At 47.7% G+C, this 25,527-nt stretch overlaps 1 protein-coding gene across 14 annotated transcripts in view; it reads right to left on the bottom strand.

The window, feature by feature from the left end:
• Lpp (LIM domain containing preferred translocation partner in lipoma) overlaps positions 1–25,527 on the bottom strand; it is a 602,788-nt gene that overhangs the window by 547,513 nt on the left and 29,748 nt on the right. For 10 of the 14 annotated variants that reach the window (XM_042259107.2, XM_076548645.1, XM_076548641.1 and 7 more), the window contains exon 2: positions 4,764–4,885. The exons of 1 other annotated variant lie outside the window; for it this stretch is intronic. The gene's annotated coding sequence lies outside the window, so the exon portion shown is untranslated. Of the gene's footprint in view, positions 1–3,310; positions 3,457–4,763; positions 4,886–25,073; positions 25,097–25,527 lie in introns of those variants that run through there. 3 more of the 14 variants (XM_076548644.1, XM_076548640.1, XM_076548637.1) reach the window with 2 other exon arrangements.

Here is a 25,527-nt window from a genome sequence, read left to right as displayed (position 1 = left end):
GTGAAAGCTTAAAGTCTACCTTACAAGGGGGCTGTCCCAAATGCCACACGAGACCGGCTGCAGAATAGAAGAAAAATCTTCGATAGCTATTCATCTGAGAGAAGATTAATGTCTAGAATAAACAAAGAACTCCGCAGGGTAAGCAAGACAAAACTTAAAAACGCAGATAATGAATGGGCTGAAGACGCAGCTTCCAAAGGATGAAATACAATGGCCAACAAGTATGAAATGTTCAGCATCACTAACCATCAGAGAAATACCAGGGAAAACTACACTGAGATCCCATCTCGCTCCAGTCAGTATGTCTCTCCCTATCAACGATTGCTGCACGGGCGTGGACAAAAACAGAACACTTAAACACTGTTGGTAGAATGAAAACTGGCCCAGCCACTCTGAAAATCAGGATAGAGGTCCCTCAAGAAGCTAAACTTACGACCATCATATGATCCAACTATCCTCCTCCTGCGTAGTGACCAAACCAAGCCAACACGCTAGGGAGATACTCCAACGCCGATGTGTATGACAGCAGCATTCACAATAACTAAGAAACACACAGGCATGGATGAAGAAAAGGTGACAGGCAGGCATGACGGGGTCAGTTCTGCCGTCTGCAGGAAAACAGACGCAACTGGAGACAGTCACAGGAAGGGAAATGTGCCAGTCTCAGGAACAACGTAGGATGTCCTCTCTTGTTTGTGGTTCCCGGACGTTACACAGACACAAAATCACTGATGTGTACATGACATGAGAGCAGAGGAGGAAACCTGTGTAGGTGGACAGCAACTAATCAGAGATGGGCATGGGGAGGAAGGAAGGACGGGGCGGGAGGCCGTAAGGCACAACAGTGTCAAAGTGCATTGTGTGCAATGATTACAGACAATGAACGCTTTTAAGCTAAATTGAACAAAAAGCCAATCGATACCTTACACACGACCATTTTTTTTTTTTAGGTCATACAATACATGGCATTTGAGTAGCCCACATTACACAGATATTGAAAGAAGTGTCCGCAGACCTTAGGGCTGGAGAGCCTCCTGAGCACTTGGTTTAGCTTGAATTCTTATCATGACACAGACATCAGGATCCCTGATGCAGAGTCAAGCGGGACCATGGGCAGAGCATGATTATTAGGGGAGGGGAAGGCAAATCTGATCGTAAACTCTGTCAAATGAATTCTAACCCCGAGCTTCTGTGGAATGTCTGATGACTAAGTTGGAGCTGAAAAGCTAATCAAGAGTGAGTCTGGTCTAAGTGACTCAAGGCCAAATCAAGGGAGAAAGAATGAAAGACAGACATGAGCTTCCGTGGGTGCTGGTGGGGGCTATTCTACAGACATTCACGGCTGTACAATGCTGTGCACACAAGTGACCCTGGGAATAGGTAAGACAACTGGACCAAAGCACCTGCCACCACACACCAGAACCAGAACTCAGGACTCAGTTCCCATGCTGCACTGCTCCCAGGGTCTCGCAGGAGGGTGGGAAGGGAAGAGGTGCTCCTCGTTCTGTCCGGAGCACAGTTTCCACTGGTGTATAGACAGGAGTAGTTTAGTGGAGAATTAAGATGTCTCACTGTAGACACTACCAAGGGAATGGCTGAGAACTTCCAAAACCAAGTGCCAAGCAGCGAGGCGTCAGGACAAACATGAAAATCGGAACGGAAGACTGACATTCACCCTCTCCTCTGCAGACATTTAGAAGCTAGTCTCCTTATCAGCAAAGGGATGTTCCACTCCCTTCATGTATGTGTTCTTTCTTCCTCCCAGCCACGGAGCACCTCTGACCCAATGTGCCTGACTGCTCATGGATCCCCCAGAGCATCCCCACTGTCTCCCATGAGACAGAGATCATATTTCCCCACAGCTGTTAATTCCATCTTTGCCCAAGAAAGTTCTTCCTTATATGGAACCAAGTCTGACTCCCTGGCCTTCAACCTCCTGCCCTGTTCTGCTTCTTAGGACCATAGGTCAATGCTTATCTCACTGGTGTGGCATTTTTGTAGGTAGCTGTGTATACAGAAACAAAGCTATCCAAGACCTCAGTCCATCGTCAACTCTCCTGACCACATCACATTACTGACTCTTCATGCAACTGTTACCAAGATGAAATCCACTCTTTGGAGTGTGTTCCAATAGTAACACACTCAACATATACACTACTATCCTGTGAATTCGGAAGTGCCATACAAAATCCAGTCTCTCCTATCCTGTAGTGGGTAGCCATTCCATCTTTGGTCTGGAAGTTCAAACCCCCATTGAGGTTTCGGTAACTACCACGTCTACAAGGCGGGACCAAGAGAGGGCCCTGAAGACCCGAGATCCAGATGCACCGCCCTCTCTTGGTTCCCGGACCCTAGACACTAGAGGTAGACTGAACAGAGTTCTCCAGAGAACACTGCCGGACTGCACTACATCCTCCCCAGACCCTGTAGCCTATCCCTTCATTTATGAGTTACCCCACAAAATAAACCTCCCTTTTAACTACGTGGAGTGGCCTTAATAATTTCACCAATATGTTCCCCTCTGTGTATGAGTGTGTGTGTTCCCTGTGTGCGAGTGTATATGTGTTATCCTGTGGTGGTATTGTGTTCCCCAAAATACTGTGCACCCTAATAAACTTATCTGGGGTCAAAGAACAGAACAGCCACTAGATACAGAGGCTAGAAAATGGTGGCACTAAACGCCTTTAATCCTAGCATTCCAGAGGCAGAAATCCCTCTGTATCTCTGTAGTTCAAGGACACACTGGAAATAGCCAGGCATGGTGGCACACGCCTTTAATCATAGGAAGTGATGGCAGAAAGCAGAAAGATATATAAGGCGTGAAGACCAAAAACTAGAAGCATTTGGCTAGTTAAGCTTTTAGGCTTCTAGCAGCAGTTCAGCTGAGATTCATTCTGGATGAGGACTCAGAGGCTTCCAGTCTGAGGAAACAGGATCAGCTGAGGAACTAGTGAGGTGAGATAGCTGTGGCTTGTTCTGTTTCTGATCATTCACTGTTCAGCCCAATACCTAGCTCAGATTTGATTTTATTAATAAGACCATTTAAGATTCCTGCTACATTATCCCCTCTGCGTATGTATGTGTATGTGTGCCACGTGTGAGAGTAGGTGTGTATGTGTGTGTAAGAGAGAGACACAGACAAGCTAGGCAAGTGCTCTACCACTGAGCTGAATCTCCAGCCTTCTTTCCACCTCTTACTTTTAATTTTGAAACACAGCATCCCTAAGTGGATCAGGATGACCTTGTACTCACTTCTATACCCCAGGTAGACCTTAAAATTGAAAGCCACCTGCCCTAGCCTCCATAGTACCTTGGGTTACTGGTCTGCACGACCAGGCACAGCAAATGGACTTCTTTGGTTCTGTGTGCAACAACAAACAGCAACCTTCAAGCCTAGCTCTCCATCCATCTCTACTCCGCCAGCCTTGCTACGTGCCCATCCTTCATGGATGAAGTCTGAAATGCAGATCCCATTCATTCTTCAGCATTAGGATCCAGTCCTGCCGGACGCAAACATGCGCCTCTAAGGCTCTTCCAAAGAACATTAAGGATGAATTCTGTAGAAAAGGAGGGCCAGCACAATTCTCCAAAAGACCCAGGGCAGCAAGGTCAATGTGCTCGTCACAGGGTCGGAGTACCTCAAAGATGTTCAGGCAGTTGGGAGGATGAAGTATTCCCTTCGTCTACAGTTCAGACGCACTACTTGCGTTCACGGTTCATGTAGTCAAAACAGTAGTGCTTCGCGTTACTGGTGCATTCCATCCACCACACATAAATGCCTCCCCAGGCAGTCTCATTGAATCTCTACTCACAACTGCCTTTGGGGCAACAGAATACCCAATGTGCCAAAAGGGAGACAGAGGCACAGAGCCATGGCATACACTCTGGAGGCCACTGCAGCCGAGGAGGTAAACGAAGCTGCCGACTTGAGACTCCAGGTCTGACTCTGTTCCACACTCACTGTGTGACCTCTGGTTTACTATTTAACTTCTCTAAGCCTCGGTTTCTACCCCTGAAAATCGGAGATTAAAGCAGTAACTCTGCCTCCCTCTTGAAGCAGTTATAAGGATCCAATGAGATAACGAGAGCGAAAGCCCTCTGGAAAAGAGTAAGGCATTCTCCAAGTGTGAGGGATTACTGTGTGATTACTTGTAAATGACTGTGCATTCCATTACAAATACAAAAAGCAGTGAGGTCATTCACAAGACAAAGAAACACTAGGCCCTGGGAATCAAGGGAGAATGATTCCGTGTTCTACAGGTTATGTCTACATGCTGCTCACACTCGGAGCTCCAAAGCTCAGCGGCAGCTGTCAGGGGCTCAAATTCCAAGTCACATAGGTCTACAGGGCAACTCAAGACAAAAATCTCCCTTTTCAGCTAAAAGCAAATGTTGGGCAAGAAGGAGGTAATAGAGATGGACATCTGGAAGACCCCTGAGAGCCTCGGCTCCGGAAATGTGGCCTTTGATGTTTTCCTCAGAGTAGCTGTTAGAAACACAGTCTTCAGTCTCACTGCAGTAAGCCCGTGGGGAAATAAATGTTCAGTAAGGAGCTATTTACCAAGGAGGCTGAGGAAGCGTCCATGCATGAATTAATCAAGGGCACAAGACATTTCCAGTTGCAGATAACAAGGGATAAGGATCTCCAACCGGTTAACCCTTCCTGCTCACAGAGGTTCCACCTGGAGCCTGACACCCCAAGGCAGCATGCAGCCAGCCAGCAGCAGGGTGAGCCCGCCCACCCATCCGGTCCCTTTACATACCAGCCTTCTCCCTGGAGACCACCCTGGAGAGGGGTCCCAGGCAGCTCAGAGAGCAAAGCCTCCTGTTTGCCTTCTTTTCAAGCCTCTTTCAACACTCTAGCTGTCAGGATTCTCTTCAGGTCCTGCAGAGAATCAAGGACTCACTGTCATTTAGGATGCGACCATATATCCCCCGGAAGTTCATCTCTAGACTGGTGAGAAAACAGTCCATCCCCCTGCTAGGAAGATACTACTGTGGAGGGCAGGCAGGCTATGGTTCCTTGATTTCCTCCCAGTAGCTGGGTTAGACGTAGGGCTAGGCATTCAAAGCAGCTACAGGGGAAAACAATCACGAAGATGCAAAGGACACAGTAGATAAGAAGAAAGACTTCAATGTAGGCAGTGAGAAGATAGGCTAGGGAACAGCAGCCGACCAGAGTCAGTCAAGAGCATATAAGGTCACTGGTGAAGGGTGTCCAGAGAGGTGGATATAAACAACCCAGAGTGGTAAATAAAACCCACTGTTTTGAGATAAAAGAATGGGGTTTTGCTGTGTTTGTTTTTGTGATAAAAGTAAAGCTCTGATCACACCACTGATAAGATAAAAAAAAAAAAGCTCTTTTGCTCCCCACTGAGAAATACTAACAGCAATAACTATGATGGGATAAAGATTTACTTTATGTTAGCAATTGCACTGCGGTTTTACATGTACATAGATTTGTGTGTGGTGTATTATTTAATAGCAGTAATAACCGTATGAGCTAGGCACGCTCTTCCCGTATTACAGAGGAAATGAATGTTAAAGACAGCACATTTAAATCCCAGAGATGGTAAATGCAAGAGGCCAATACTAACTAACACGTTGACAGTACAAACTCCACCCCTATGTCTGTCTTCTCCCCCATTGCCCACCTTCTAACCACGTCACTTTTAAGAGATAAAATACGCTCCCTATAACTAACATGCATAACAATCACATGTAGCATAGCCACCTCCAAAAGCAGCTGACAATAACAGAGCCATGGCCAGATGCCTTTCCCAGTGAGCACTCAATGGCTGGGTGTGTTCAGACAGGCACTGCCTTAGAAGGCTGGCTCGGGAGCGTAATATAATATGGGCCATAACCATTCACTTTTTCCTAGACAGAAATTAAACCAGTCAAAGCAAGAGTGCCAGGGTCAAAAGGGAAGACCTAGCCAGGGTGACAGACACAGTTCAAGGACACTGTGCACAGGGCAGCCCCCGAGGGCTCTGCAGCTGCTCAGGGCTGCTGTGTGACCCTGAACCTCCAGCTGCTGTTCCCAAGGCCTCAGAGGGAGCTCAGCAGATCAAATACTTCCTTGGAAAAGGAAAACAGCTACATCCCACCAAGATGGGAATGTGAGTTCAAAGAGAGGCTTTCAACTAGGTGTCAGGGAGTCCAGGACATGCAGAGCTGGGTGTCTCCGCCCTGGGCTCATCACAGCTAGTAGCAACGCTAAACCACTTGGCCTTGTAGCCTTCACAAAGACTTACTAGGCTTCCATGGTGATTTCCAGCCTTTCATCTCAGCACAACTCCTCCTCCAAGTGAAGACCAGGAGATGTGTAGTTTTTAAAGTGAGGGAAATCAGAGCTGCCAGCAGGCTTCAGGCCTCCCTCCCCCCACCTCCACTTCTCCCTTTGTTGGCACCCCAACTCTAAGACCACACTGGAGGCTCCACAGCTTGAGAACCATCAACCCTCTGAACTCTTTAAGGAACCTCTAGCTCCGATATCAGTGACTGTAGGGATCTAAGAGGTACCTCCTTAGCAGGTCTGTGGTTTTACCTGGGTGAGAAGCATCTATAGTACAGATGTGGCTGTAGAAAACCTGGGGAAGAATCCTATTTATTGTTCACTTGCCGTGGTGGGGCACACCTTTAGTCCCAGCACTCGGAAGCAGAGGCAGGTGGATCTGATGCCAGCCTGGTCTACAGAGTGAGATCCAGGATAGCTAGGGCTACAAAGAGAAACCTGGACTCAAAAATACTCTCCTCTCCCCCAAAAAACAAAAGAATCCTATGTTCTCCCTGCTGTGGGATGGTCTGTATGTCAAATTACTCTGATTGGTCAATAAATAAAACACTGATTGGCCAGTGGCCAGGCAAGAAGTATAGGCGGGACTAACAGAGAGGAGAAAAGAAAGAATAGGAAGGTGGACAGAGACACTGCCAGCTGCTGCCAGGACAAGCAGCTTGTGAAGATGCCAGTAAGCCACGAGCCACGTGGCAAGGTATAGGTTACGGAAATGGATTAATTTAAGCTATAAGAACAGTTAGCAAGAATCCTGCCATGGCCATACAGTTTGTAAGCAATATAAGTCTCTGTGTTTACTTGGTTGGGTCTGAGTGACTGTGGGACTGGCGGGTGAGAAAAAATTGTCCTGACTGTGGGCAAGGCAGGAAAACTCTAGCTACATCTCCCAGCAGTTAGAACTTGCCTATGGTTCTTAGTCTAGGCGTGGGACCCTGTGAACTATTCCAATGGACATTAACAGTCCATTGATAATAACAGCCTTGAAACCATATACACATCACCAACAAAAATGGACCCAGCAAGTTGTGTGTGTAAACATATATGTGTGTATACGTATGTTACAATAGTAATCAAAGCAAAAGTGAGCATCAACTTGAGAGGGGCGGACATGAGGGATGAGAGAGAGGGTGTCAGGAAGGAACTGAAGGGAGAAGAGAGGAGGGGAAGTGATGTAATTCTACTTCAAATAAAAACACATTTTAAAAGAATTCTTTCATTCCTCTAAATCTCATTTTCCTCATCTATAAAAGGGAAAATATGCACCTCAAATGGCCTTTATGACAATGAATTCGCCCAATAAGTCAGTTAACAGAATGCCACAATATAGGCTGCAGAATGATCATCAGTTAATTGTATCTTGGTCCATAAATGGAAAAGCAGACAACAGCATGCCTCTGTATACTTGTGGACACGTTCAACCCAAACAAACACTCTGGCAGGAGTAAAGAATGAGTAAGAAAGAAGAATGTAAGAGCTGGAGGGTGTGGCCATCCAGAGGTTTCCAATGCTCCAGTGGGTGGAGCCACACCCACCTACAATATGTCACCAATTGGACTCAGTGAATTATCAGAGGGAGGGAGGGAGGGAGGGATGGGGGAAGTAGGTGGGGACTGGGGTGTATATGACATTTCATTGTATACATGTACCAAATTCTCAGAGGTTTTTGTTTTTGGAGTTTTTGTTTGTTTGTTTGTTTTTTATTTTAGTTTGAGAAACACTTTTGAGTCCCAAATTCTCTGAAGAGCTGATGTCCTAACATCTTAAAGTTTGTCTTCAAAAACTTGGAAACTCGGGGCCTTAGCATTTGGATGACAACCAAGATGATCGAGGATGCCGAAATAAAAAGCATGAGAAAAACCACTGTTTCGGACCCTGGGAACAAGGGAAAGAATTAGTCTCTGAATATTGACACCAGCATCCAGACAAGAGCTAAGTGGCCTAAGAAGTCCCAGCTGTCCTCTGAGCCCCAGGTGCCTGGTGTCTACGGATGAGGTGAGAACAATCCCAACACACACACACAATCACCGCCATGCTATACAGAACAAAGGAGTCACAGGTACTTCATCTCCTCCCTGTACAATGCACACGTGACCCCCTAGGACTGTTCTGTGACTGAAGTGTATGAACAGGGGTATTTTCACTAACCTACCCCTTCACTAAAGCTGGTCCCACCAATTAGCAGTCCACAGACATCCAAATCATGCCAGGAATGTTTCTACAATTCTTTGCCGTGACAAAGTTTTCCACACGCCTCGCCTCCCTTGTTTCAACGTTTCTTGGCAGATAAATGCAGGTTGCCCATCTTACATATCTGCTAGTAATATTCGAGCCAGCAGTCTCACACCACCCTTAGGATCTGCCACACGTGCACTGAACGCTCTCTCCCATAGCAAGGTGCAATTCAAGGTCTGCAATTAAATTGGGGGAGTGGGGACCCAAGACCAGCTCACCCGGGACCCTAGGCAAGTCATTTCCGTTCTCTGAACCACAGTTGCTTTATCCATAAGAAGAGACTTATCGCGTCACCCTACACATCCGCATGCCCTTTCCATATCACCCTGAAAACTGTCAGAAATGAAGCCCGGTATTGCTTCGTAACAGCACAGGCCACGGCACGCGGCTGCCATCGTCACACAGACCAGCGAGTCACTCCCTAAGAACAACTGCGGTCACAGTCACAGTGCATGCACTCTGTCGGCAGAACGCTGGTCTGAGTGGCCATGACCATTCAATTCTACATGCAAGGGCATTAATATGAAGGGCCCAGCATGCACCTGGCATGCTGCATGGCCCAGAATCTAGGCCCTAGACGGTCTACAAGGAAGAGGAGGAAAACAATACACTTTCCTGGAGGACTCTTGGAAGTACTGCTTCTCTGGTTAGCCGAGGCACCTACTCTGCCACCTGGCCGCCACATTCTTCTCTGGCTATGGAGATGACACTGACATGGGGGCCAGCACGCCCCCTGTTTATTCTACAAAGAGCTAATGCTGACGGTCAGGCTCTCCCCAGACTACAAGATCCTAGACCTGGCAAAAGTCAAGAGTCACCGAGGCCAAGTCCTGGAAACCATTTGTCTGGGGCACTCATTCACCAAAAAAAAAAAAAAAAAAATGCTAATGTTTACATGGGGCACATGGTAAGTGAAGGGTAGGCCTATGCTCTCAAGAACCCTGCTCCAATATCCTATGTGGTGTGGTTCCTAAAAGCAACAAAGTCCCAGAGTTTTATTTAATGGCTCCAGTATCTCCAGAAGCCAGCCTCGACCTTCTGTTCGCATGGCCACCCAACACACATTCTTTAGAGTGAAGCCTTGGCTTAGGAAGTCCCTCCTATACGCAGACCCTCCAACTGGAAGATGCATATTCTACACATCCCTCAAGGAACACTAGCAGTTCTCAGCGGGAGTGGGACTGCCTTAGGAGAAAGTCAGTTATTTATCTACTCTGTGTCCTGTACTAAAGGACATCGAGCACTCTTGGACATGCCCTCTAAATACCAGTGGTGACCCGGCCTCTGGGGACTAAGACAACAGAACACGCCTGTGCCGTTGCTAACTCCCTTAAAAAGATGGCACTGCCCCCAGTTCTGAATCACAGGTCTGCAAAAAGCCCGCGCTCCCAGCCCTTTCGAGTGATCCGCTTCCCTGGATTTGCCAACCTATGCACAGCACCCGCCACCAACTTCCTTGTGTTACTCTCCCTGGGCATTTGATGTATTCTCCTTCCCAGTATGGGCTCCCGGAGGTAGAATCCAGGCTTAATCTCACTCCACATTGCCAAAGAAGGCTCACGGTCAGGTTTGTAGTAAGTGTTTATTAAAAGCTTGAAAACAAATTATGTTAAAAAAAAAAAAACCAACTGTGCTAGAGGACAGAGCCTAGGAAGAGATTAAAATGAGCTGGAACATCACAAACAGCCCGCTCCTGTCAGAACTAAGGAAAATGCAATTAAGAAACGGGATGTAGGCAAACAGCCTGCTCTTTGGGGATATTAAGCATATTAATTTTATATAAATAAACTTAAATAGTAGATATTATATTCAATTATATTACTACAATATTAAGATGAATTCTAAACATTAAGTATTCCAGGATAATAACTCCATGTGTTGGGGGCACAAAAATTCTCTCAGTTGGTTAAGAGTCCATTTCCCTGCCCTGAGGTTCCTTGCACGACAAGAGCATTCTGCTGCAAAGGCCGGGCCCCACCCTCTTGAAGCTGGGAAATGAGGCTCCATACTGAGATGTACTTGTGTGATAGTGAAGTCAATCTTCATTCTGCTCTCTCTCCACTCCCAAAGGGCAATATACAATCAAAGAGTCAAACCCACCGCACTGGCAACGTCACGGCCAGTCACCAGCTAAGGGGACCGTGGGACAGCCAAGCTTCAGACACCTCAGTAGTGGCTTCCTAATCCCACTTTCACTGACCCTAAATTGTGACAATATGATCAGTTTGGAAACCCAACAGCTCCAGATGCCACTGTTCACATCTTTCCAAAAATTCTGATAGCACCTCTGGCTCTGAATTAATTCCTTTCCACTTAAACTATACAGAAGGCTTCTAATAGATACAGGAAGGAAAAAAAGAAAGAACCGGTTTCTTGATTGGACCATCCATTCCTCTGTTTCTCATCTGTCCCACACTACGTCCTAAGACATTTCCTCTGTACAGGCCAAAATTCCTCCCTTTACTGCAATAAGCCAATAGATCTAGAATTCTCAAACAGTAATCTGATCACAATTATACAAGCAAGCTTATGGTCAGTATAAACACCAGGTCACACAAAACAAAGCATGCTTATGGCATAATTATTGACCTTTTTCCTAAAAGCCCCTGGCTTAGCCTGTTTTCCAGACTTGTCCCTCACAGGCTTGCTTGCTCCTGGACCATCTAGTCCCACACAGCCCCACAGCACCGGGATTGAGAAACATTTGCTCCTCTCTCCTCCTCTTGGCTAAAAGGAGACTCTCCACTGTGCTTTGAAGGACGACCCCAGCGATATGCCCAGCTCTGTCAGAGTTTTGCCACTGTGGCAAGATTTGAAATCTCCTCCCTGAAACTCGGGTGACTTTGGGACCACTACAGCCAACGGAGGAGAGAGAGACGGCTTCTGATTATCGCCTGCTGTCCTGCCAGCATGGGTGGTCAGTGTTCATCTCTTTCCCTCCATTTCTCCGTCCCTCCTCCCCCCCCTCTACCTGTCCCTTTCACCCGATCCTCCAACCACCACCTTTCAAGGCCTTTAAACCAAGCACGTGCTGTGAAGACATGCTAACATGAAGAAACACAGACAGACACCCTGACCTGTGACTGTCACCATGTGATGCCACCATGGCCTCCCTCTAGTGTCCAGCCTGTAAGTCTTCCAGCCACAGGCCTCATACCATAAAAGCCTGAGCCATGTAGAAAAATGCCCTCCCTCCTTCATTGACCCGCCCAAATTCTTGACCCAGAAAACCCATGAGCATAAATGACTGTTATATGCCTTACATTTTAAAATAATGTGTTATAAAGCAAGAGTCCACAGAACAAGGGCCTGCCTGCCCTTCGAGCTTTATCTGGTCCCTGCTCTGACCGTTCAGACCTGGCTTGCTTCACTGTTAATACTATCTATGGACACCGGCCCCTCCACGTGGTCAGAAATGAGGTATGGGTTCCCTATGTGTCACAGCAACGCTGGGACACAGAGGAGTTAACGGAGGACATAACGACAGACAGGCACAGGCCAACTGCGCACCTACCTAGTAAGTATACTGAGGACTATGGCTTCTCCGGTCCTCTGTTTTCACATCTGTAAGATGGGCGAGCATGATTAGAAAGGCCAACTGCGGAAGGGCTTATGAAGATGAACGGAGACAATGACCGGGGGCACCTCTCGCCCAGCACCTGAAGTCTCAGACACTAAAAAGAGCCATCTTAGGAGCTGTGGGCTGCCCCAGCATTCCCTCCCTGATCCTGTGCTCACGTCTCTTCCTGCTTTCTCACTCAGCGTGGATCCTAAGGCCTCAGACGCGCGCAGCATGCAGGTGAAAAACACTAAGTCCTGGCCAGAAGAGAAGCAAAAACTCCTAGCGCTTCAAGGCTACAAGCTCCAGTGGCTAGGAGGGTACACCCTGGAATCTCTGGCTCGGGTTCAATTCACAGCTCTGTCAGGACTCGCTGGTGGCCTGGCCTCCCTGTGCACATTTCCCGATATGTAGAACAGGGACAGAAATGACAACTTCCTCGCAGAACCAGTACAAATGAATCAGCGCCAGCAATAGTGAGCACGGCGTCACTCACGAATGTCACCAAGGGTGGAAATGGAGGAAGGACACAGATTTAAATACTATCTTATGAAGGACTTAATGAAGAAACTGAGACTCATTCACCTGTAAAACTTGTCCAAAGCCAGGTGCCTGTTGTACAAGGTAAAGGGGCAGGATAGGGGTCCACCTCCCCAGCATCCTACCAAATCCAAAGCACTCCCCATTCTGCTTCCCGACAAGCACATATCCTGACAGACACATCTAACTGGAAAGGGGGGAGCAGGCCAGACATAGCAGGGCTCTACCTCTGGGCACAGCAAGATGAGAAGGCCAATGTCAGAAGCCCTGTCTTTCTGCGCAGTCAGCTCCTGTGGGTAAAATTAGCTCAGCTCTGCTCCAGTGCCAACTGGAGCCCCAAAGCAAAACTCACCCCAGGCAAGGCGCGACCTCACCTGACCCTCACTCTCAGGAAGGGGTCCCTCATGCACCTCATTAGGGCCTGCGATGATTCACTTTGCTGTTTCCTGTCTCAGGCTGCTGAGGTCACCTCTCTGCTACCAGAAAAAAAAAAAAATGCAGCTCCACAGGAGAACTAGAGGCAAATGCAAGGAGTCCTTCTGGCTTCCCTTCCTCCAAGGCAGCTCCCAGCAAGGTCTGAAGAGCCTGCCCGCCCGCCTGCTAGGCCAGCTGTGTGCTGAGAGTGCGCTCCTGAGTTGTATAACCAAGCTCACAGGCAAAGAGCAGGCACTGGCCCAGACAGACCCCTAAGGTGACCATCCTTAGTTTACGGTGAAGAGAACACTGTTGACAAGAAGACGGGTCTCTACAACACCTTTGTGCCCCACATAACACAACCCAGTAGACTAGATGGCCACTAGACACTCCTCTGTCCCCTCTCACCCAGTACCACCAGCTCAAGGGTCATCTCTCCTAGGACGCCTCCCCAGTCACACTCCTACCCGGTAGAATTCCCACTGGTTCTACAACACCACACCTCTACCCTTTATTCTTGAGCATTTTCTTGCTCAACACCTATCTTGGACCTAAAGATACAGCAATGAAAAGAATGGTCCTTTCCCTCAAGGAAAGACGGCCAAGTTCAACAAACAGCCTAAAATGGGGGAAGTGAAGATAAGCAAGGTCAAAGGTGGTATGAGAGTGAAATCCTGGCGGCACACAGGCCCTTGAGAAGAAAACAGTGTTAGTGGAGACTACAGAGAAGCCAGGTGCTCACCTGAACACACAGCTGCCGCCTGCCGCCTCTCCCCTTCAACAGATGCAAAAAAAAAAAGATTTGGGATTTAACCCCGGGTGAAGCAATCGAGAATGTGAAAAACAGAGACAAACATGAACAGATTTCTGAGTCTACAGCTCCACTCTCGAGGCACAGAGAACACGATCAGAAAGGGTGGGCACAGGAAAAGAGGGCCGGCTGAGCACGCTGAGTAAGAGAAAGCCTGGACTCGGGAGGGACACTGAAGGCTTACAGGAAGGAGTGTGGAGGGGCAGCGACCACAGCTGACATAATACAATCTGAAGACAGGGGACGGACGGGAGAAGTATCCAGAGTCCCCGTTTCTTAGGCTCCGGTGACTCAGCACATAGATGGTGAGCTGCTTTCCGGAGTGACAACGACTTTCAGAGTCTCGGGTCTCTAAACATTTCCAAGTGGAACGTCTCAGAATCAATCACATGCACAGGCCTACAGGTCTTGAGCTCCGAACCAGAGAACCTCCAGGACCGTGGCGGGAACACAAAGGTACAAAGACAATCCAAGACCACGTTCTGTAAGCCCTACTACCTCTGTGGCATGTGAGAGGGGCAGAAGCCAGCAAGGAAATCATGAAGAACGGCTAGAGAGCTAAGGCATGCCAAGGATACCGGCCGGTCAAGGTAACTGTACCAATGAGGCCAGGAAGAACGGAGTTGAAAAGGCCTGGAGTTGGCGTCCTGGAGTGGAACACCTCTCACTGGACTGAACGGGTTAGGGCAGAAAGAAAGAAGGGTGTACAGGCACATGTAAAGTCGGAGGGAGAGCCCAAGCTCAGAGACTGGCATCCCCAGACTTCGCGTCTCTCCTTCCAGACTTCTAGACTAGCCTTGTCCTCAAGAAGCAGTGTGCGCCACCCACATCATTGTGTACTTCCTGGTGGTCACATTTTTGAAAAGTAACAGATCGATTTCAACAGCATATTTCATTTAACACGAAGTATCCAAATACCATTTGAAAAAGTAACCAGAATAATAAAAGTTATTAAAAAGATATTTTACATCATTTTTGTGCTAAGCTTTGGAAACCTGATAAGACTTTGGCATTGACCACACATGTCAATGCAAGGTATCCACATTCTGAATCCTCCACTGCTACATGTCATTCTGATTAACATGGATGAGTCGGGGCTCAGCATGGTACCCGGCATGGCACACTGCGTTTTCTTAACTATGATGAAGTGCACAGATAGACAGATGCGTGGAAGAATGGGTAGAAGAGCTACACCGTCATTTCATTGAGAAATTCCAAGTTTCTTCCCTCAATCGACTGTACTTTAAGTATGAGTCTTAGGTTCTATTAAGAAGAAAGCCTTGATATAGCTTAATGTTAACATTTAGCCGCACAATTTCCATTCCTTCTTCTTTTAAAAATGACAAATGTTGTCAATCTCTTTGGGAAAGCAGAGGGGGGTTTACAACAATTCTGTCACATACTAGTCAGAGGAACGACTCTTCACATAGATCTCAGGCAGGTGACTTTACTTCTTCGTGAGTTTCAATTTTCCTTACTACACACTCCACTCGGCGTGTCGTACAGGCTCCCTGGGAAGCTCGTGTGAAATGTGACAGTGCAGAAGGGCTACTGAAAGCCAGCACAGAAGCCAGAGTATCTCCCTTTCCCAAACACACACCACAGGGAACTGGAGATGTGACTCAACACTCAAGAGTGCTCACGGCGGGCCGGGCGGTGGTGGCGCGCGCCTTTAATCCCAGCACTCAGGAGGCAGAGCCAGGAGGATCTCTGTGAGTTCGAGGTCAGCCTGGTCTATAGAGCGAGATCCAGGACAGGCACCAAAAACTACAAAAAGAAACCCTGTCTCGGAAAAAAAAAAAAAAAAAAAAAAAAAAAAAAAAGTGCTCACAGTTCTTGCAAGGGACCCTGCTTCAGTTCCCAGCACCCACATGGCAGCTCCCAACTGCCTGTAACTCCAGTTATAGGAGATCCAATGCCTTCTTCTGGCATCCAAGGGCACCTGCATGCAAGTGGTGCACATAAATTCACAGATGCCTTCACTCGAATCCATACTATACAGGACACACTGAAGCAGTTTCTACACTAGAGAGGATGTAGCACTAAAATGAAAACTTCTTAAAGGCAAATTCACCAAACAGGGACAAAAAATAAGATGACTGACAGGCTGATTTTACTGACCAGAGTCACCAGCAACAGCCTTGACCATAAATCTTCCTTCAATACTCTCACACTAGCATGCAAGGCTTAGGGCCTAATAACTTAAGGTGCTGGACACAGATGGACCACCCCCGATCTGTCCTTGCAGTAGAAGGCGGGGTCTGTCCATGAAACTTTGTTAACACATACGTGGTATTTGGTATATGCCAGGCAGTTTCCTACACATGTTAGAAAGACTAGTTCATTCCACCGTCCCCGCAGCCTGGTGAAGTGGCTGCCTTTATCACTGTGCCCACCCTACAGGTGTGGAAACTGATACAGCAAAAGTAGATACAGTAGTAGACAGCGGCAGAGCTGAGGACCAAAGCCAGACGATGTGACCCTGTGTTCTTCATCACAGCACTATGCTGCCTCTCTTTGTACCCTGGCTTTTATTGTTAGGGGTAGGAGCATAGTAGATCACCCACCTACGGATGCACAGCAAGAAATTAAAGAGCGTGTGGACAGCACACAATCAGTATTCTCTCCCTATAACGAAGTTATAGGAGAGGCTAAATCTTTACCAGGAACCATGCCATTGACGTATGCCAAAAAAAAGTCCTGTTACAAACCAGAAACACCCACCATCCATATGATCAGCAGCACATTCCCTCTGTCATCAGCAGGATGTTGTCTCAGGAGAAGGAAAGTCTCAGGGGCAGAGCAGACAGACAGACTGAACCATCCACGCTCTCAGGAGCAGCCTTGCGGCAAACACTGGCAAGCTTTGGATCTGACGATTCCTTTTCCCTGAGCACTGCCAGCGTTTGAGGCAAGAACTTTCGACCCCATTTTGTAAAAAAAAAAAAAAGTAAAGACACCTCCAGTTCCTCTTAGCACTCATGCTTCTGTGCAAGGAAAAGGCTTGTTTCTCACGAATGTCATACAAATGGATGGGATCGGGAGGCAACGGGGTCTTACTGGTGTAGAACAGTCAGGCTTGGCAGGCGACAAACCTGAGCTCAAGTACCAGGTCTGTCATTGTGTGACCTGGTCCCGGTTCTGAGCTCCTAACCTGGAAGATGAATGAAGGATGAAAATTCCTACCTCGTGGGTTGTTACACGATTAGGAAAAACACTTACACTTACAAACCGCCTGACACTGTATGTATCATAGATGGGTTTTTTTAATAAAAATAATTAAAAAAAAATAAACCTCTCTATCTTTTCCCTAACCTTTGAAAAGGATAAAACGGATCCGGTGTTTTTCTTTCTTTCTCCGATGCTTTCTCGGCGGGTACTACTACACTCAAAACTACCCGAGCTCCAAATCCCAAAGGCTCGCTTCACTTTTGTTTCTTGCCTGATCTCCCTTCTTCCTGGATTTACCAAACTCCTATTCTTTTCACAAAACCCAACTCGAGCATCACCAACTCCGTGAAACCCTCACAACCATCTTCTCTGTTCCTCGGGTCAACATCAATTATCATACTGATGCCACCATGAGAGAAAACCAAGAATGAAGAAGCTAACCAGGACACGGACACAGGGCAACGCATGTCACTAAAATATTAACGCATTTCCTTACACACTGTCTTAAAATAAGCAAAGAAAAAAACCTTCTATCCTGTGACTACAAAGTATGCTAACACCAGCCTAGTTTTCCCAGCCCCTTCCCTAGGACCCCTTGATCTTCCACACACCAGCAAGAAAGTTTCCCCCCCAGCAGAACTGGTGATCATCAGTACAGGGTATGATAGGCACTCAACTCAGTACCATCTCTGTCTATGTAGACGACAGCACGTCTACCAAGTCGAGTGCAGATTAACTGTGGGTGGATTGCTCCTTCAGGCAGAGTGCTTAACTCCCAGCATCCAGGGCTCTCGGCTGTGCAGATGCTAGGCTGATTCAGTACCTCCTGTGCCTCCTTGCTCAGCAGCAGCCTGGCACAGCATGAGTCTGCAAAAAGATGTACCCCTCAACTGCCCCATGCACACAACTGTGACGTCAGACCCCGTTTGACCCGGGGCTCTCCCAGTTACTCAGTTCACCTCCTGACCAGGGAGGGACCAGGGTCCCGCTTGCCTATCCTCGCCTCCTTTCAAAGCTACAACCAGAGAGCCAGCTCTCTGCTTAACACTTCCAAAGGTCCTCTTCTGTCATTGCTAATCAAAACCTAACTCTCTCAAGGCAAGCAAGAGGGATCGTCATGTTTGCCCTCGTTCCAGGAATAAAAACAACCAACGGAAACAGTTGTTTCCTCCAAGCACACAGAAGGCAATAAATAAATATAAAAATCTCCCTTTGAAAAGTAACCAAAGCTGTCCTAAAAACAGTTCCTTGTGCACAGATAACTGAAGGCTGTTGTTTTTTTAAAAAAGTGGGTACTGAACCACTTCACCTCCATCATATAGTGATGTCACTATGACAGGGAGGTGACTTGCTCAAGCCATACAGCTGGTACATCTTATGGTTCAGGAGAAACTATAATCCCAAAAATCCCAGCACTGCGCTCCTTGGCTTCCTCAGCCCAGTGCGTCCACACCCACTGTCCCAGAGTAGAATGTGCAAACACAGACAAGCCACTGTCTCTCCCTGGCTGCTAAAACAGCTGCGTTCTTCTGCTTAGCACATTCACTAGATCTGAAATATGTATCTCCTTACCTGGTTCCTATCTAGCTTTACCCATAAGCTGGAAGCACCGGGAAGCCCTGGGCTCTGCCTGCCCTCATTCTCCCCAGGATCTACAAGAGAGCAGGGCACAATTTTATCAAGCCAACATCAATTCTCTCCTCCCTTCCCAGTCACAGAACCACACACAGCCAGAGAGCTCCATGCCTCAAGCCCATTCTCTTTAACATCCGGGGTCCCACGGCTCTTGAGACAAGAAACGTGCCTGAACCCACAGCCCACACGAGAGAAGCACTCAGGAGAGATCTGCAACTCTCCTCTTCTCCACCAGGCCCCGGCAACCCCAAAGGGCTCCTTCTACCAATCCCCAACCACTCCTTGCCCCCAGCACCTAAATCCACAGGCCTGCCCTTCTCAGCTTCCCACTGTCATTCCTGAGGCAGGTGTCTACAAAGGGCAGGGCTCACAGCTGGAGCTCACCACACTCTCCAGTCTGCCGAGCTCTGACCTACTTCCCACTCAGACTGAGGCAGGTGATGCTGCAACTGATTCAGCAAGGTCTTTTTTTGCTTACTTTTTACTTCTAAGTTATCTTGGACATGGGACCTAATGCAGAAGAACCACAAAGTTAAAAAAAAAATCAGAGCAGAGGAGTCACTACCGCGTACCAACTGCCACCCTATTTTGTAGCCATGGAATGTGTGATGTGGAGAATACGGGCATCCTGGTCAAAGTAAACCCCAAATTCCCTAAACATTAAAAACAGCAGCAATTAAGAACGAGCCCTTCCTGCCACTTGCCCTGATCTCGGAAACTATTCCTCATGTCTCGGATTAAAGTCCTCCTGAGGCCATCCCAGGCAAACGTTGGCTCTCCATTAAATGCGCCACATCTTTCTAGATGAAAAAGTTCCGATTTCTACCTTCATAAAGCACAGTTCACACAGAGAAATTAAGCTGCACACATTTTAAAATCCTAAGAGGTGGCGGAGGAAGAGATCAATGGAGGCAGAGAGGCAGGAAGCCTCATGCTGGCTCTGCTACACACGCCCGACCAACCCTGAGCGGACTGAAGCCCATCTCCCATCCCGGCCCTCCTTCTCATGTTGGACCACAGCCACTCCAAGCTATTGTACTTTAGCTCTGTGTGTCTCCTCATCACCTCCAACACAACATTGTCACCCAGTATCTAAAATAACCAGACTGTGAGTCGCTAAGCCCAGAGTTTTTCCCCCGGTGCCACTGGGTGTGTGTCCTTCAGTGTGTGTTCAGTTCTCATCAATGAGTTAACACAGGCTCATTTCTCCACGGTTATGTCATTCTCTGGTAACCAAGCTGTCAAAGTCGCCTAACGAAGTTTCACAAGGCAACAGAACACTAAGCTTCCGTCATACAGCAAAGCATATGCTTCCCCGGACGATAGCTTTCTCCACAGCAGTCTGTTTGCTTGAATACCACCCAGTCCTTAAGTCCCTTCCTGCTTATACCAAGTCCATAAGCAGCTGCCAACTATGTACAATGTTCTGCAGAGACGTCTTCTTTGCTTTTTAAGAAAGAGTCTCATTTTCCCAGAAGTCACTGCGGGGAAAGAATTGTAGTAATTACGGGTGGTGATCAGATAGGAGGTGTCAGTGTTGTGATACAGCTGACCACAAAATTGAGGGTGAAAGAATAATTCTGGGCCTAATTCCTGGTGTATGAATACCCAGGCAGCACCAAGACCAATATAAGTCATAATGTATTTCCCTGAGGCCACCAAGAGATGCGACTCTTCTCCCAGATACTACAGTTCCTTTCAAAACCAAAATTCTTAAGTGAGAAATGCCATATGATCCACTAAAGCCCATCACAAGTACTGTGAGCGAGAGTGGTACCCAAACACGATGGCACTGGCACCCACCGGGAATAAAGCAAAAAGAGGCGTTCTCCATACAGAGATGTCCACAATAATGTGATCGATAAACAAGCACCCTTATTCAACAGTGTGCAGAAGCGGCACATCCATCCACTCCGTGCAGCAGGTGAACGGCCACTATAAATACCCGAGAACTCTAAGTTAAGCTGGGAAAGTTATGAGTACCACAGGAGGGGGTGAGGAGCAGATGAAACTGCTTAATAAAACCAAGATTGAGAAAAACAGAGAACACTATTTTAGTATATCTTCTCTTGAAAAATAATGACACAACTCAAGAGCCCCGGAAGGATACCTCAATGACAGTCCAGAAATATGAGTCTACAATAAGACAGGTGCTCAAATAAAAGATAGTATGGTGTGAACAGAACCCTCACAGTGTAAGTCAGTCTGTTTCTTTTTCCTAGAGAAAAGGATGTTGTAGGCTACTTCTTCAGAATTGAAACATTCCCTACTGGCAGGAAGAGAGATGTTGTTAAAAGTCAGGAGAACTCAGGAGTCACGGGGCTAGCGGAAACGTACAAGGCTGCGATTTCTAAGACTATTGGCAGATTCAGAAGGCCACGGGCAAGGTTATATAAACAGTAAACAATCCCTAGGGAACAGGAGACTCTCTGGAAGAGGTGCCTACAAGCTGGACAGGAAGCTCCTTGGATGAGCTTCTGTGAGCTTTTCCATGATGGGATGCCAGCGAAGCTGCTACCTGTCAGTCACGCATGATCCTGTAAGCAACTCCAACAAACTCAGGGCTTCACCAATCTCAATTTGGGTGGAATTACGTCTCTGGTCTGCCATCAGCACCATCTGAAGTGAATGGACAGCTGTACAGGGCTCCCCAAGAATCGTCACACATCAGGAGATAATAGGAGTCTCCAGGGGAGGAATTCATCAGCCATAAGAAAGCATGCCCAAATATGCAAAACTTGTCCAGTGGAAGAGAATAAGTGGGTGGTACAGGACGAAGAAATCATGAGGCAGACAAAAGACATAAAGGATGTGGTGCAGCGTGGTTAGTTTCCTTTCCCCAGCAAGAGAAACAAACCTCAAACTCCAGGAAAATAAAGACATCATAAAAACCAAGAGGTTCACTGTAGGATTAAAATCAAGATCTGGGGTGATTGTGAAGAACTAGAGGAAAGTTGGATTTTGATGTAAGGAAAATGTTAGCTCCCTGTCAGTGGCTCCAAGGTCATGACCTCAGAACCCTAAGAAGGAGATGGGGCCTCACATGAGCTACGCTTGTATGCAGCAATGTCACCGAGATCATAATGTACATGCACTGTTTTCAGCTTGGCGCCAACCACAGACGGAGCACAGAAGCCTTCGATGTTGCTGGGAACTACATAGAGGTGCATACGCAATTCATTATAACCCTGTAAGATGGCAAACGTAGCTGAAATCATTACTGACAAGTTCAAGGGTAAACCAGAGGATGAAAGTTGAAGGAAATGCCAAAAGGCTATGTGAAGACATGATGAGGGCTGACTCAGCAATCTCCATTCTGCAGATGACATAAACTTGTAATGAAAACAAACAGTTAAAACACAGTCTACGCTACTGGCCAAGGACTACGGGAATTGACATGTGAAGTGGCTATAAATGAGCTAATCCTCGTATGTCCCAGAACAAATTCAATGGGCATATTTTAAACCAGTAACTCAAGAAAGAACGATGGAAACATGTTTTTCCCAGACATGACAGTAAACACAAGACGGATTAAACAAAAGTTGGTACAACTGGTTGATGATTGGGGATGGGATTGTGTTGGGAAGAACGAGGACAAGAAATCTTTATTTTATTATAAACACTTCTGGATTGTGTTTGTATTTTAAATTACGGGCATGAAAGGCAAAAATGAGGCAGGCACGATGGCATGTGTCTTTAATCCCAGCACTCGGGAGGCAGAGGCAGGTGGATCTCTGTGAGTTCGAGACCAGCCTGGTCTACATGGTGAGTTCCAGAACAGCCAGAGCTATGTTGACACCCTGTCTCAGGGGAAAAAAAGAAAAGAAAAAAGACAAGGAGACAGAGACAAAAGTATCTCCAGGTGAAGAGAAACTGCTTGGGCTGGCAAGAAGGCTCTGGGGGGAAGGTAGCCACCAAACCCGCCGGCCTGAGTGGGATTCCCAGAACACATATAGTAGGACAGAACTGACTCCCAAAAGTTGTCGTCACCTCCATATGCACACCACACACACACCTACACACACACACACACACACACACACACACACACACACACGCTAAAGAAGTAAATGTTTAAAAATACTTGCTGTTTAAATGTGTTTAATATTTATTTTACTTAATATGTTTAATAATATTTTAAAATACCATGGCTGAGAGTTAAGCAAAAAGAGGAAGGAAGGAAGGAAGGAAGGAAGGAAGGAAGGAAGGAAGGAAGGAAGGAAGGAAGGAAGGAAGGAAGGAAGGGAAGAAAAGGGGCTTTTCTAGGAAAATGCTAACAAAATGTCAATCTTCTGAGAACACTCAATGACAATGGGGTCCACACATGCCACCTGGCCGTCATTTAAAAGGCCCCCCCTTCCCGTGTGCTCCCCAAACTTGTCATCTTCCAGCACAGTTTTAGACACTCTTTGCCCTTCAACTCTCTTGGCTGGCTTCAAAACACAAAGGTGTCCCCAATGCAAGCCTGAAAATGTGAAGCATCCCTGAGGAAAGCCGGGAATCAACAGCAAGCAGAGACTGCAGAGCTGTGGCCCAGAAGCGCACAAGGCCTGGAGGTTGGAGCTATATTTAGCAACTTCAGGGCAGACGACAAGGACTCCTGTTCCCTGGAAAGGAGGTAATTAAAGGAGGCAGATTTAGGCCTGAGGTGGTAAATCTCAAGGATCTGCAGCTCCAGGCAGTCACAGCCTGCACCCTGAATGAGGAAATGGTACCCGCAGGCCTGACATCCATTCCTAAACCATCTTTACCTCTCCTCCCAGGTTTCTGAGGCCCAAGGAATGCTCGGCAGCCATCAGCCCAGCCTCTTGCTGTTGCATATTCCCACCAGGGCCCTTTGCAAAGAACTTACTGTACGCCCGCCCGGCCCGGGATGTGCTCAGGGCCCGGGGGCAAGCGGTCGGTCGCAGTGAGGCAGACCTGAACTCTGACCTCCAGCAGCGTGCGGGCGAGACAGCACCAGGTAAAAAGGGATCCAGTCTGTGACAGGATGGGAGAAAGCCACACTGCCCGCTGGAGCACCCGTGAGCCCCCAGAAATCATCCAGAGGCTTGACCTGAACCAACAGAAATGGTCTGAACCTGCGAGGAAAAGACGGCTTTCTATAATCAGGAATTATTGAGTGAGACCCAAAGCCAGCAACATGGGGGGGAGGGGGGAGGGGTGCCATGAAAAGAGATGAATGCTCGTGGCTCTGATCCACACCTCAGCTTCCTAGGTCCAGTTTGACTGTGTGTGCCACAACTCCCGGCTCCACGTGGATGCTTCACAAGCATGTGGTGCCTTGTCATGTGTATGTGTACGTGTGCGGGTAGAGGCCAGAGGACCACCTCAGGGGTCTTTCTTAGTTGGCATCCATGTTTGAGACAGGGTTTCTCACTGGCCTCGAACTCACCAAGTAGGCCACGCTGTCTGTGACATGGTTCAGGGAGCCACACGTCCGTGCCTCCCCAGGGCTGATCTCAAACCAGAGTGCAGGACCACATGAGCTTTTTGTCTGCGAAGGTTCTGGGGATAGAACCCAGGCTGCCATGCCTGCACAGCAAACATCTGACCGTCTGAGCCACTTCAGAGGCCTCAACATGATTTCTGATGCATGTTTTTCCCCCGCATCCCTGCATCCCATGTCCCAGACGGTAAGAACGGGTACCCTTCATTTTACAGCAGAGAGTAGAATCATCTTTCTCAAGGCCAAAAACTGTGAGATACTGACAAATTCCAAAGCTCTGACTCAAACAGACAAGTCTCCCCGTGCCCCCCCCCCCCCCCCCCCCCCCCGCAACCAAAAGTGATGGAAAGGAAAGGCATCGTCTAAGAACAGCAAGAAGGTAAGGCAGCCGCCATGGGCAAACCCCTCTTCAAACCTCAGAGCATGGTTCTCACAGACTTCCCTTGTATCAGTTCCCCAAATCCACACCCATGAGCACCTGGGTTCACCTAACAGCTGAGCAGCCACCAGTCCATCTTAGAGCTGTTCACCAGCTGGATGTATTTAGCTTACCTACGCGGTCCCCCTGCCAGAAGGTCCTGGCCAAGCTCTCCCTCAAGCTGATGCTTACTCCTCCTTGGAGGTCAGCCCCCACTGCTCCACCCACAGCAACCATATGGGAAATGCCTGATGAACTAGGAAGGGGTAAGCCTGCTCGCGCTCTCTCGCTGTCTCTCGCTGTCTCTCTCTCTCTCTCTCTCTCTCTCTCTCTCTCTCTCTCTGTGTGTGTGTGTGTGTGTCTCTGTCGCTGTGTCTCTCTGTCTCTGTCTCTCTTTCTGTCTCTCTCTCTCTGTGTGTCTCTGTGTCTCTCTGTCTCTGTCTCTCTTTCTCTCCCCCCCCCCCCCCCCGCCCCGCCTCTCTCTCACCATCAGCAAGGATGGTTGAACAGCACCCTGTCAACTCTGGGAAGAAGGGGGAAATTCACTCGGCAAGGGTCTTCACATGGGCCAGCCAAGTATAGTGATTCAATGACATTACCGGACAACCTCAACTATAGTGCCATACAGCCTTCAAAATCCAAGTCATGTGCAATGCTAAAAAAAAAAAAATTACAATAAACTCCCTCCTCATTGAACTTAGGTACGCACGCACGCATGCATGCACACGTGCGTGTGCTCACACTTTCCTGATACTCTCTGGCACTGGACAGCTTATCATCTTACGTTGGAAAAATGTTCTCCATGCCTTCCTGAGCAGGAGGCTCCATGTGTTAAAGTTCAACATCTGGAACACTACGAACCCAAAGGTGCGTGGTACATCGCAGGTAACCAGGAACTGTTAACAGCACAGCTCTCGGGATCATCTAAACAAAATACTTCCATACTTCGCTCATGTCCTGCCTATACAATTTCCCCTAATATTGCTCTATGAACTGACTG

Source organism: Peromyscus maniculatus, chromosome 12, assembly GCF_049852395.1.
Source record: "Peromyscus maniculatus bairdii isolate BWxNUB_F1_BW_parent chromosome 12, HU_Pman_BW_mat_3.1, whole genome shotgun sequence".
NCBI lineage: Eukaryota > Metazoa > Chordata > Mammalia > Rodentia > Cricetidae > Peromyscus > Peromyscus maniculatus.
Note: the sequence above shows the minus strand (reverse complement) of the source record. Positions and strands in the feature narration are given on the sequence as shown.